General features: G+C 40.6%; 1 long non-coding RNA gene across 1 annotated transcript; it reads left to right on the plus strand.

Moving 5' to 3' along the window:
* The first annotated feature begins 5187 nt into the window (after positions 1-5187).
* On the plus strand, positions 5188-12493 carry LOC113218525. The gene is made up of 3 exons (XR_001705313.2): positions 5188-7130; positions 8822-9339; positions 10131-12493. It is a non-coding gene; the product is annotated as an uncharacterized LOC113218525 (long non-coding RNA).
* The last annotated feature ends 1118 nt before the right edge of the window (positions 12494-13611 follow it).

The following is a 13611-nucleotide window of genomic DNA, read 5'->3' on the forward strand; positions in this document are numbered from 1 at the left end:
TTTTTTTTTTTTTCAGAGAATAACCGAAGGATAATGGTTCGTAAAGTACACGAATATAGATTATTTTTTCAAAATTAAATCGTATACTGTTTCCTATATAAGCAAACGTCGAATTAAATAAGAAAAGGCTCACAAATTAATTTGTAACTCTCATCTACGGGGTCAAAAATTTACTCTTTACGGTGATTATTATCCATTTTGCTTGCACGCAATTTACGCTTCGGCTCCTTCCTTTATTGTGCGCAAATTTATACATATAATTACTTGCATAACGATCAGGGTTAACGATAAGGAGGGCCTTTGATTACCCGTCTACCGACAAATTTAAATCGGCGCGAAAGCAAAACGATTGTTTTTTTCTTTTTTTCTTACAGCAATATAAACCATGGACTGTTACCATCGTTCCTAAAAGGAAATCACCGTCCCTTTCTTGCAGCGTGGAGTTTCCACCGATTTGCCCCCCCGCTTAATACGTTGGTTCCGTATTTTCCAACCGATTACCCGGATAATTACAGACCGCTTCCACGCTTTTCTCAGCGAGTCGTATAATATTCGAAACGGTTACCACTGTCGTTGTCGCGATTCCACCAGCGTCGTACCAGCGTCTATGAGAAAGAAACTTGTGACCACAATTCGCGAGAATTATAGTGATTGCAAAGTTAAGAGACACCGCGATTACCGGCGTGCTTCGAGGAGAATGGGAATGCGATAGTCCTTTCAAAAATGCGAGTCCACGAAATTATTTCCCATATTTAATCGAAAGAATGCGATAGAATTTCGAGTATCCTCATTAACGATCTATTATAAAAGAAACATTGTTTAATCGGAAGATTACGTTTTATATATATATCCTCTTTTTTTTTTATTAGTTATCTTTTAAGAGACGATATTTTCGAATCGTCGTCTTAATTCGTAAACTTTCAGTTGATCGATTTGTTACTTGAAAGTTTTTACAGATACGAAATTACGAATAGATTATAACTATTTAATATTGATTCGAATATTTTGAACAATCGAGAGTAAACTACTAAGCATTTCCTTTTCTTTCTAGAATAGAAGAATTGACTCGAACGAGAGATATCTAAAGATAATTTTATTCGAAATTCAGCGGCCAACTCTGAATCTCGTGGTGGCGATCGCACGGTGCCCTCGCGATAACTTCCCCCTTCGGACGAACTATTAATAAGAGAGGCCGTTCAATTGGGTTTTAACAGCCGAAGCAATTTTGTACGATCTAATAGAGGATCGTTAAAGGTCTGCGTAGACACCTACTTAACCGGCCGTTTACCGATCCCGGTGCACACGCGAAGGAATTTATTGTCCCCCGCTCGCAATACCAACTTATTATACAGCGGTCCAATTTGCGATAAAATATTTACCATGCCGGCTGATAAATGCCGGCAACCGCGGTAACGTAAGCGATCCGATAATGATATTTTAAATGCGGACAGTGCGCGCTTCGATTAAACGATTTTTCTTTTTTTTTTTTTTTTTACGAAAATCTACTAGCATCTTTCGATCTTTCGAACATCGAGTATAAGTAAATATCGAAGAGAAAATTCTTTTTTTTAGTTTCTTAGAAATATATCCTCACTTGGTGTTTTTTTTCTTTCTCTCAAACAAATAACGATCGATGTATTATTTTTGGAAAATTAAATAATATTTCTAATAAATTTTGGATTTTTGGTTTTAGGTTGTTGTTTTAGATAATCGTCGAATTCGAATCCATACGCCCCTCTTCTCCTGTTTGACGAGGATAATGGTTATTGCGCAAGGAGGTCAGGGAGGAGAGGAAAAAAGGAGGAGGATATTTTCAGTACGGTGGAAAGGAGGCGATCTCGAGGGAGGTTGATGCGTCTGCCCCGCTGGGATAATTAATATAAGCCTCTTCCTCCCCGAGGTATCGCTTATTTATCGCGAGGTTTGAAGCCAGAGCCTAGCGTGTAATACCAGGCAGTGAAATATAGCGGCCATAATGTCGAGTATTTTATACCCCGCGACCGGAGTCTGCCCGAGTCTTGTAACCTTTGAACACGGTCCCAAGGCGATCGCTTGCAATGATGCTTATTAAATCGAGTATCCTAGCGAAGGATAATTCGTTCTCGTTGCAAGCAAAAATTAAAGAGATTAAAATTAAAGAGATTTTCGTTCACACCCCTCGAAATTTTATCCCTCCTCGAGAAATTTGACGAGAGATCCAATTATCGTATTATCATCGAAATTAAAGGAGAAATATTCGAAATATCGTGAAGGGGAAAAGAGAGGAAATCTTGCCTTCCTCCACAGATGGAAATTTCACTGGAGGATACTCGATATACTGATCCTTCCGTACACAGACAGAGAGATCGTCGAGAAGAAACTCAACGTCAACGACCGTTCCTCCTCCTCCTCTCCACGATCTTGATCGAGAGACGTCGAACTTAGAAGTGGCTTCGATCGCGTGTCGATAATGAATACCGTTATATATACACTCGATATTTTTCAACGTCTCACGGTCGTTTAAAAAGAAGAAGGAAAGAAACAATTTCCATTCCTATCGAATTGTAGCGGAGAGAATCCGCGAAATTCTTATCGAAATTCTTCTGCTTTCATATTTCATCCTTCGCTCTCCCTTGGACGGAGTTTTATCGCGTAACGCTCCTGCCGCGGATAAAACCGTTGCTCTGGGATCTCCTCACCTTCCGGTTGGTCGTGATTCAACCACGGGAGGGAAAAGAACGGGCGGCGGAAGGGAAGGGAAGGGAGAAGGGTACGTACACGGGCGATCGACCTACGCAATTTCATCCTCGAAGGGGGGAGTGAGTGCATCCTTTGTCGTAAAAGAGACGAGATAGTGGGCAGGCGGAGATAACGGCCCCGATAACTAGATAAGAGGCCAAGTATGTAAATGTTGGCCCCAATAACGGTACGGATTTCCCACACGATTCTGGCATTCCATTGGCTCGGGCAACGCTTCCTGCTTCTCGCCGCCTGTGAATCGTAACCGCGGCTGCATATGGAAATCGATCGAGGATCCTACGTACTCGGGGATTCAGGGACGGTTGAAATGGTCGGATCCCACGGAGCGTTATTCCCACACCCCCCCCCTCCTTCGTCCTTTCAATTAAGTGGAAGTCGAATAATAGACGGCATTTTGGAGTGGATCAATCTTTAACGAGGATTTTTATTTTTTATTACTCCACCGAAATGGAAATGGAAAGATTCGTATCCCATTCTTCGAGATACTGAAAATAACTAGAAAGTAACTAGTTTGGGGAAAATTTCGATAGGAGTTTTAGTGGGTTGGCAGCGATATATCCGGAAGTGGAGGGTCTTCCTTCTTATCACCTGTAACGACAGAAATATCTATTCCACTCGTATGATTTTCACTTTCTATTTTGCTTCGTGTATACATATACATATAGTCGAATAATAGACGGCATTTTGGAGTGGATCAATCTTTAACGAGGATTTTTATTTTTTATTACTCCACCGAAATGGAAATGGAAAGATTCGTATCCCATTCTTCGAGATATTGAAAGTAACTAGAAAGTAACTAGTTTGGGGAAAATTTCGATAGGAGTTTTAGTGGGTTGGCAGCGATATATCCGGAAGTGGAGGGTCTTCCTTCTTACCACCTGTAGCGACAGAAATATCTATTCCACTCGTATGATTTTCACTTTCTATTTTGCTTCGTGTATACATATACATATAGTCGAATAATAGACGGCATTTTGGAGTGGATCAATCTTTAACGAGGATTTTTATTTTTTATTACTCCACCGAAATGGAAATGGAAAGATTCGTATCCCATTCTTCGAGATACTGAAAGTAACTAGAAAGTAACTAGTTTGGGGAAAATTTCGATAGGAGTTTTAGTGGGTTGGCAGCGATATATCCGGAAGTGGAGGGTCTTCCTTCTTACCACCTGTAGCGACAGACATATCTATTCCACTCGTATGATTTTCACTTTCTATTTTGCTTCGTATATATATATATATATATTATTATTATTAGCAACAATTTTTTCAATAGCTTGGTTTTATTAAAAAGAAAAGAAAAATGTACATACGAAACGACATTTGCAAGGAATTCCGATCTCGAGTCAATAAAAAATTCGTTATTATCTTATCAAAGAATGCTCGATTCGAGTGGTATACCTGGCTGGTCGATAAGCGCTCTTTCAATCCTATTCATTCGTTTCTCAAATGGAAAATTATACGCGTAACAAATTAGCAACACGTTCTAAATATATATATATATGTATATAAATAATATGTATAGGCAATATAATTTATCTTCTCGCTCATAATCGTATATTTTTCTCAACGATTATCGCGCACGAGTGTTTCTTCGTAGATAAATTATCAATTTAAAAAACAAGAATAAGAGAGAGAGAGGATAAAATGATAATTAAAGTTATTAAGCATGGATTATTAAAGCGAGTATTTTTTTTTTCTACGCGGGGAAAAAGGTAATGAGATCGATACGAGGTGATAATTTAGACGAGAGCCGATGTTTATTGAAACGGGTGTATAAAGCGTAGCGTCTGTCATCGTATCGAGATCGTATATATGGATTTTCGAATCGGAGAAACGTGCGTATATATACATATATATATGTGAAATATTTCTTCGTTAGAAACAGCTACAATAATATTTAAGAGTTATGCGTTACAGCGGTATAATATAAACGCAGAAGAATGCAGAGGCGGCTCGTTACTCTCTCGGTAATGGCAATTTTATTTTCGTTCGCGTTAAGTCGGGACACGTCATTTGCTTTGACTGACACCTAATCGCGGCCAAAAGTTCATTACCATATTCATAGAATTTCATTATTATTATTATTCGTGTGCGTCGTTCTCTTCTGGTTTCTCGTTACCTTCTTTCGTTCAATTCGTTTCCACGAATAATCGTATTGTTGGAAACGCGCGAAAGTATATAAACACTCTTCTTTTTTCTTTTTTTCCTTTTTTCCTTCTTCCTTCGATACAAATTTTGAATATGCAATTTTGTTTTTCTTCCTTTATTTATTCATTTTTATTCGTTCGTCTTATTCTCAATCGAATTATTCTCTTGGCGTAATATATTTGTGTATATTTTGTAGCGAGACGAGTTTACGTATTCTTCGAAACAATGACGAAACGATTCTTTTTTCTTTTTTTTTTTTTTTTTTTTTTTCACAGAAATGTCACCTTGAACGAAATGAAACCATAAAACAGTAAAGTTTTAACGCGTTTTTTTAAATACTACAACTTTGTAATACTGCGCAATTTTAAAGATGCACGGAATTTAGTTAGTAAAAAGGAAAAAAAAAAGAATTCTTCGGAAGGATCTTCGGTGTATTCGAAATTTCGAAGAGATTCATTCCATCGAAATCGCAATTTCATTTGTTCGAATTTTCAATTTTCTAAATATATATCGCACCGAGAATATTTTGCATTATTCCCCGATCGGCGGGAATAATTAATAGAACGATCGGCGAAGAGAGGAGAGAGGGGAAGTATTTGAAGCAAAGGTAGACGGTCGGCGAATATGCACAGGCATCGTCGGTATTTCGACGCGACTCTACGGTGTCCGGTCGTAAACGAAAGTGAAAATAAATTGGTCGGACGGTTCCACCGCAAAATGCAATTTACTCCATTCATGGAGCCGGGTCCCTCGCGCGCGTGTGTATGCACGCATGTACGCACGCGCGTGTGTATGCACGCATGTACGCACGCGCGTGTATATATGCATGCATGAATGTATGTGTGCGCGTGCGCGCATCGAAACGGGAGATCTCGGGGCCTCGACCACGGCAGACACCTAAATTATGTTTCACGGCCGATTCTCAATTCACTTTCTTTCTCGCCTCTTACTCGCGTCTCTTTCCTCGAAACGGTTCGAGGAATGCACGCGCCGCCTCCGGTGCACCGATCCGACATCGGTATCATTTTTTTTTCCCCCCTCCCCTCCCCTCCCCTTCCCTCGATCCACCTTTGTCATTTCTGTCAACTGACGTTCAACCGAGCAAAAACAAAAAAAAAAAGAAAGGAAAAAAATCTTCCTTTTATCCCGGCGTGACGTGACGTGTTGCGTGTCGACTCGTCGTCGTCGTCTTCGTCGTCTTCGTCGTCCTTACGCGTGGAGCGGAGCCTCTGACTCCGAGTTTAAACTTTTTTACCCTTGGATCGCGAATAAATTAACCGCGTGGCATCTATGGTATTATTATGTTATTACCGCGGCTACTCGCCGCGATGTTCCTTCTCCTCTCTCTCTCTCTCTCTCTCTCTCCCCTTCTTTCTTTTTCTCTTTCTCTCTCTGTCGTCTATTAATTTATCGTATTCTTTTACGGCGCGTAACGCTCAAGGGTCGGCCACTATAAACGGATGCTTAATAACATCCTCGGATATACCTAGCGGATAATGATTACGAGTCAAACATTTCTACGTTTACTTTGGGACCCCGGCCTCCCATTACACCCATGAATATTACTCTTCATAAAGTCGGGTGTCACGCGCCGTACGAACCGTATTTACGATCCCCTCCTCTCCCTCCGCCCGCCCGCCCGCTCGCGCATGCCCAACGACGACGACGACGAGCGATACCTCGTGGCCGTGGTTACTTATTAAGTCCTCCTCTATTAACTTCCTTCTCCTTAATGTTGGCACCACTGACTCGAGTCAGTGGCAACGGTCGCTCCAAGTTGCCTGCTTTCGGACACGAAAAACGGATCGGATTCCGACGTCGTCTTTGGACGACGGATCGTGTACGGAACGAACGCGTGTTCGTCGCGTGTGGACGAGGCATAAGCTTCTCGAAAGTGAGAATCGTTCGGGAATCGCCGTCTTCCTCGTTTCCATCTTCCTCTTCCTCCGGCGACGAGTCTCCCCTCCCCCTCCCCCTCGATCGCGCTTGAATATTAAAAGTATGGAGCGGATCGAGAGGCACGTGTGTCGCGTGGGAGATACACGTGGTATGAAAAGTCCACCCACCAGGAGGAGTTGAAACCGCATTCCAGGTGACGTCTGGCGCCAAAAGTGGTTCCCAACTGCGCGCCACGAGGATAGTTGTTGAACGCGTTGCGAATGATTGGCAACATGGACGAACTTTCTAACCAAGAAGGGAACCATCGCCAGGCGAAGGTTAACGAGTATAACAGTATATCGCGTGAGTGTATGTGTATCAATTATCGCTTAAGATTTCGGACGGATATATATGTATATATACATAAAAAGAAGAAAACAGCGCGAATAATTTTTGCTCGTTCGCGCTTACTCCTCGAGAAAGTAAACGTGATTCGCGATGTGGAAAGTTGGAATTATTTTCCTTGTTATTATTGGAAATATATTTGTCGTTAATTGTCGCGATTGTAAAATTTATACGACGACGATACGATGATCGATGAAACGTGTACGGACCTCTATGACCTCTTCACGCTTTCATTTTGTTGCGAAAATAGAACTTGTCGATAGGAGTGTCTTCAATCTATACGCGTTATGAGCTCGTATATACATATATACGACAATTTTCCCGCCTATTATCGCACAAGTGCGCACGTATACAGGCGATAACAGCTATAATGATCATTTTGAATACTATCACACTGTACAAAACAATTAGTCTAGATTGCTTTCGTATATTATCAACAATATAGAGAGAGTTCAGAAGCCAATCAGCGTAAATCATATTTTTTAAAAGCGGTTTAAAAAATATCTCTTTATCGTTTAAAGATTTTTTTTTGAATTGTGCAATTGTACTCGTGCGGAGCATTTGGATTATTATTTCTTATTTTTATCTTTCGATAAAAATCGATAAAATGTTCGATCTCGTTTCTTTCTTTCTTTTTGGAAAATAATTCTGCTTTTAAATTTAATAAAAAATAGAAATTGGCAATGCAAAACAGCGATCCAATTCAAAGAACAGAAAATCCTTTCGTCGAGTAATCGGAGATTGCAATTTTTTTTTTCTTTTTTAGAAATAAGAAATAGAAGCTGAACGCACGAATATGCACGATTGTATACATTTGCCAGCACGCGAGAAGTTGAGCGTATATAATAACGTTATCCCCTTAAATTCCAACACTACTAATCCGGTTTATGAGTCTCGAATAGAAATCCGCTGTCTGGCCGATATGAAATAAAAATATTAAATGCCTCTCCTCAAAGCGGGATTGAATTATCAAAAAGTTATCCTCTTTCTGCCCGATCTGCATGGAAGTGGAGCGAGGAAAGGGAAAGTTAACGAAACAAAGAAAAAAGAAATACGAGTATAATTAAGAATACGAGTAAACAAGAGGAACGAAAGAATAAAGAACAAAGAGAGAGAGAAAGAGAGATTAACTGGATGAAAAACACGCGAGTCCCTTTTCCATCGCGGCCATGTTGACGCGGACGTAAGGCGATGCCCCCTCCCTCCCTCCATCCCCCTCTCCCCCCAACTCTCGAGCATTCTGATAAATAAAACATAGTCACGAATGAAGGCACTACCGATTGAATTTTATTCCATCGGTTAGCTCGGGTTAAGTTTTCGAATGCACGCGGATGTGGCGGATGAATTCTTATTTGTGGAGGAGTTTGCTCTAGACAAAGGGAACCTTTTCGTTTGTTTATATCGTTCCAAGGACGAACTCTTTCCACGCTTCGAAAAAAAAGGGGGAGGGGGGAGATTCCTCGAAAGATCGCCGGCGCGTAAAGATACGAATGTTATTCGAACGCTCGAAGTTTTTCACATCTCGGAATTTTATTTGGTGAAAAAATGAATAGAAAAATGAATAGTTATATTTCCCTAAGTAAAATTCCCAACCAATGATTGGATTAATTTCTAATTCGAATTAATTTCTAATTTTTAATTTTCCCAAGGATTGGACGGTGGATCGGTCGATGCACGATGATAATTTATCTTCTCAGAGACGACGTGGAAACGACGAACTCGAATGGGAGGAAGGAAGCGTGAAGGAAGGGGGAAAGTAGGTGGGCGACCTTTCGACGCCCCCGTAGGACGTTTTTCTTCTCCTCCTTTCTTTCCTTTTCTTTTCTTTTCTTTTTTTCACGGAATAAGAAGAAGTAATAATAACAATGAGAAATGTGACGAGCGGATGTGACAATGGCGCCCCCTCCCTCCCCTGGATAATGACAATGTTTCAGGCTGAACGCGAAAGAATGCCAGTTAGAAGAAGAAGAAGAAGAAGAAGAAGAAGTAGAAGGTCGTTGGCCTTCGTACGACATTCGTTCGTGTAATTGTTATGCACCAGACATCGGGCGAGGCCGTGTTGAACCGCGAAAGATACCCAAAGAAAGAAAGATTCCGTGAAAGAAGAATTATCATTCACCTTGGAGTGAAAGAGAGGGGAGGAGGCGGCTTTTCCACTGAACCACAGGTGTCCGATATATATATAGTCGAGGATTTTTCGATTTCTCGATTTAATCACGCGCATGCGCGTATCGAAAAACATCGGGGCAAGTTTTTTCATCGGGCGTAATCGCGATGCAAGACACGGCCAATGCTGTAATTTCGCGTAAATGGCGTGCGCGTATATATCTTTTGAATATATATATATATATATATATCGTGTTCTTCGCCATAATTAAAACCGCTTAAATTGGTTTCAACGGATTGATTTACTGCCTCTCGACCGCTTTTGAATTCTCGTCGCCTCGGAGAGTCGCCGTGGTCGCGTCGGTTCGATTTCATTCCGTTTCCACGTCATTCCTTGCGTTACGTAATAAAACAGCGGAAAATGAAACGAGGGAAGCCGGTAGCGGCGAACGTACGTATCGCTGCTGTCCGCTGCGGCAGCAGACGTGCATTGTTGACGATTCCGTTCTTCATTCCAAATCGTATAGGAAAGCGAACTAATATCGATTTGAAAAATTCTCTTCGACTTTCGATTTCGAACGAACGTTTAGGTGTACGTTTCCAACGAAATATATAGCGTTACCGTAAGGTACTCTTACTTTCGCCTCTTAGACGTCGAACCTTCGCGGACTGACACCCGATTACGTAAACGTTTCGCGCGCGTAAACAGAGCTCGCCCGACTCTCCTAGGGGAGATCGGTAACAGATAGGATTCGTCCGAACGAAACGTTTTTTTTTTTCCCCTTTCGAGTTCGGGCACAGTCCATAAATTTCCCGCCCCGTTTTTTTCACGCTACACCACTTTCATTCCAGATCGGTATTCGGTGTTGCGCACGCGCCGTAGAAGAGGGAAACGATCTCGTAACGAGCCGTTGGAGGAATTTAAATCTGCTCGGACGAAATTAACTCAACATTATTGGATTGGCTATGCTCCTGTTTGTTACGATCTGCATTAATAATTAATAATGTGACAGGATTTGGGGAAACAGGTTTTATAAAAATATTTCTGAGATATTTGCCGATCGAATTAATCTTAATCTCTTTTTTTTTTTCTGGATCAAATCTTCTGATTTATTTTTCATTTATTAAAAATGTAGTAAATTCTCCTCGTTAAAGTGTCCTAAAATTTTTCCCAAAATTCGTTGATTATCAAGTCATCTTGAAGAATAATAAAATGATTTAAATATAATCCAGATCCTGTTCCACGAGAATGAAATCTATTTTGCAAAAATAGAAGAGGATACTCTTAAACATCCTTATCTGAAAACTTAATTGGGAAATTGGTTCGAATGGAATTAAGCGAAGGAATAAATTGTTGAACGATCGGTTCGTTGCGGTTGGTAAGCCATCGTACGTAGATGGAAAACTTCTTTGACGTTTTTCTCTCGACTTACTTATTACTTTTTGCGATCTATCCTCCGCCCAATGTTATTGCGTAATATTATTACATTTTCTCTGTTTTCGATTTACATGGTTATCCAATGGGAAACCGCGGCTGTGTGAAAGTAAAGCGTAAGCGATCCGGACCTTTTAGAAAGCCGACACGGCCGATTGTTCCCCAGAGTAGTAAATATATCGATACACGGCCAAAAATTGCGCAGCTACCTATTGTTAGGCGGAAACAAAGCGTAGGTAACTTCTGTCTGCCTGTGCGGGTCGCCTCCCGCTCGCTAGCGATGGGATCGAGTTCCTCGCAGGTTCGAACAAGATTCAAAGAATCCTTTTACGTACGTGTCTCTATAAAAAAAGATATACGTAAAAGTATTCTAAGACCAAGATCAAAACAACAATTTTAATTCTCTCAAATTTACTTATTTACTAATTTTCATTCACATACTCTTATAAAACTATTACTATAATATTCTTACGAAACATGTATAATTTTATAATTCCATTTGTCATAAAAGTTTCGATTGTTTCGTTTTACAAGCAATCGAAATATTCGTTCAGAGGAAATAAATCTTTTAAATTTGAGCTTTTTATTATTAGAATCTAAATCAATCGAATCGTATTTATAAACGTTCGTTGAAAGTCGACTTGTTTTATTTTTCTCGGTTTGTTCGAACCCATCACTACCGGTCCGCCGTTACGCGAAAGGATTCTGCGCCCGAGTCGGTGCGAGCAGCATTGTGACGACCCAGTAGGAAAACACGCGGAACAACTCGCATTCTTTCGCAGCCAGACGCAGGGATCGCGCGTCGCAATAAGGCGGGCGGTGAGAGGGAAGGAAAAAGGGGGACGTTTGGTATAGTTGCGCGTAGCCGAGCGTTGCACCCGATCGAGGTGTTGTTGCTTTGCAATCGTTACAAATCGCGCGCGAACGTAGCAATCGGCTTCGAACGAGCCGTGGCAAATCGGAACGGCCTCCGATAAATCCCGTGGCTTGGATCGCCACGCCACCGGAACAATCGTTCCCGAGCAAACTTTTTTATTCTCTCGAACAAAAGATCGGCGAATGTTCATTTCGCGATGAATGGCTTAGCGGCGAGATGCATCGACGATAAAAAAAAAAAAAAATAAAAAACACGAGTAACCTAAATCTAAGAGGAATCGAGACACGAGATTTCCTCCTTCTTGGAAAATTAATCGTTTAATTGTCGTTAATCAGCGTACACTAGTAGCTTCGTTGGTCTCGTTTTTCTTTCTTCTTTTCTCAGAAGATTAAAAAAAATTCGTAAGAATTTTCGGAAAATTTAAGATTATCGAAATGAGAAAATGACGAAGTTTGATGATTAGAATTTGACGTATCGATTTATATCGTATCCACTACGAACTATGCAGATGCTATTATTTATGTAATAATGCATACTCTCGATATTTAACCTCGTTCGACGCAGATGAACCGCGTTACGACATGTGTTTTTACGATCAAAGCGATTCAAAGAATAGTAGCGATAAGGGCCACATGGTGTATGGTATCGGCCAATTAATTCGCATGAATCGGATCACGGATAAAAGATTGTTGATCGTTCCCGATCCGCAAGTCTCGCAGTCTAGTTCGTTAATTGATCTTTAAACGCAACACGTAACGTTGCGAACGTTCCATCCATCGAAAAATAATTGACGCGTGACGCGATGTTTCGATCCCTCGATAAATTAGAGAACTGACTGACCAATCGAACGAGAGATGAATTATTATATCGTCGAATCCATTTTTTAAAATTTCCTTATTTATACTATTGACATACTTCTCTTCCCTTTTTTAATCATTCAGCATCACGAAACGTTATGAATAAAATTTTACTTATTTCATTTATTAATTCGTCGACGAATAAAGGCTATTTAAGTTTCGTGGGGACCTTGCTGCTTCTCGGTTTTACATTAATCATGCGCGCGCGTCAGTGAAAGCGAAGGCGAGGAGAAGCGTAAAAAAAGAAAAGAAAAAAAAATTCATTCCGCTAATTCTGTGATACAACACGTCCCATTATACGGTTTTTTTTCTTCTTTTTTTTTTTTTACACTCGTAATCCAATGCTTCAAACGAGCGACTTATCGCAAACAATTCAGGTCCACGGAACGAAAGCTCGTGTTACAGTATAAACCGTTCGTTCCCGTTCCTTCATTAGACATGATTTATTTCAAGACTAGGGTCCTCTTCCTCTTCCTGGTAGAAACAACCTACCCGACCAGCCAGTTCTTTGTTCCTTACGTCTATCTCAACGTGTTCTCCGCTCCATCCGGATATTTTTCTAAATTTGTTTAATCCTAAGTTTTTCTTTCGTTCCAGGAGATAAAATAAAAACGAACGAAAGAAATTCCGCGTTCGAAAATTAATACATCGCGCGACGCAAATATTCGAGGATTAACGAATTTAGATTATTTATTATTGCCATTAATAATTAAAAAACGCTGCAGGTTAGATGTAGATTAGCTTATCTCTGAAACGACACTGCTTTCCAAGTCATGCCTCGTCTTATCTATCCTCGCTGATAACAGAATTCCCTCCAACGATTCGTTCCTCACGAGAATTTTTTCTTCGAACGAAATCAAAAATTCGTTCGATTCCTTTTCTCTCCCCCCCCCCCCAAAGGATGAAATATTTTCGCAGTGGAGATTTCTAATTTCTAAAAATTCCTTCCTACTCTCATTTTCTTCCCATGACGAGCGGATTACAGGGAGAATATTAAATAGAGAGGAACTACTTTATACGATTCATTTCGTTCTTCTCTGCCACGACTGTGACAAATGACCTGTCGCATGGGAATCTGCCAAGCTTATACCTTTGCATACCGGAACACGAGCGTTATTCCCAAGGACGCCTCGCGCTTCCTGGATCCTTCTGGAACCGTTACAT

Source organism: Apis mellifera, linkage group LG13 (assembly GCF_003254395.2).
Source record: "Apis mellifera strain DH4 linkage group LG13, Amel_HAv3.1, whole genome shotgun sequence".
Lineage (NCBI taxonomy): Eukaryota > Metazoa > Arthropoda > Insecta > Hymenoptera > Apidae > Apis > Apis mellifera.